Genomic DNA, 938 nt, shown 5'->3' on the forward strand with positions numbered 1-938 from the left:
AAGAAGAGCAGCTGGCTGTGGAGCTGGAGATCTCCGCACAGACCCCCTCTTCCAGCCAGCGGGCGCTGGGGATAAAGTTTCACAGTGCGACTCCGGCAGCTGCAGACGGGAGGGTCTGAGGTGTCGCCCAGCGTCTGGCGGCTCTCCATTCTCCAGCTAGAGTCCCTCCTTCTCCTCCCAGAATATGGACCCCTAAACACCTCGCCCTCACACAGCCTGTATCTGCTCAGGCCAAAGTCTCAGCCCCTGCCTGACTCGGTGCCTGGTCAGTTAGCCCCACAGCAGGCGACCCCAGATTGGGACTGGCCACAAGGGCTGCAATTACATTGCAGGGACCGTGAGCCTGCACTCTCCCGACGCACACGAGCAGAGCCACTCTCTTGTACTGCAGGGAGTCTTGAGTGTTGCGCTGCGTGTCTCTGCATTCACAAAACTACAGAGCTTTACATTGACCTCCTTAGGTCCGGAGAGCAGTGCCCATGCGCATCGACACGGACCACGAGAGACCCGCCAGCAGCGAGACTCCCAAGCGAGACATCCTGCAAGCGTCACCCAGCAGCTCAGCAAGGGCCACTGCTCGCTTTTGGCAGTGTTAACGGTGGCACTGTTGAAGGCGTGCCACCACTGTCCACGTCACCGTTTCCCTACGTCCAATAAAGCCCCTTCCCCCAAGCACCGTGTGTCTTTCCTTGGTCGCTGTGAACTGCACGCTTTCCAGTGGGTGCCTTGTAAAGCCAGGTGCTCCCCTCCCAAGTTCCTGGGCCCGCATTGGCAGGGGCGCCCGGAGCTGCACGGGCACCACGGTGTGCTGTGAGGGTGGTGAAATCCAAGGCAGGAACCTTGCGTGAGGAGACGGGCAGGAAAGCCCCGTCCCTGCTCCATCTCGGGGTGGGAGTCTTCTCTAGCGTCATGAGTGCGGCTTTTTAATCTGCACATTG

This window comes from Numida meleagris, chromosome 2, assembly GCF_002078875.1.
Source record: "Numida meleagris isolate 19003 breed g44 Domestic line chromosome 2, NumMel1.0, whole genome shotgun sequence".
Classification (NCBI taxonomy): Eukaryota; Metazoa; Chordata; class Aves; order Galliformes; family Numididae; genus Numida; species Numida meleagris.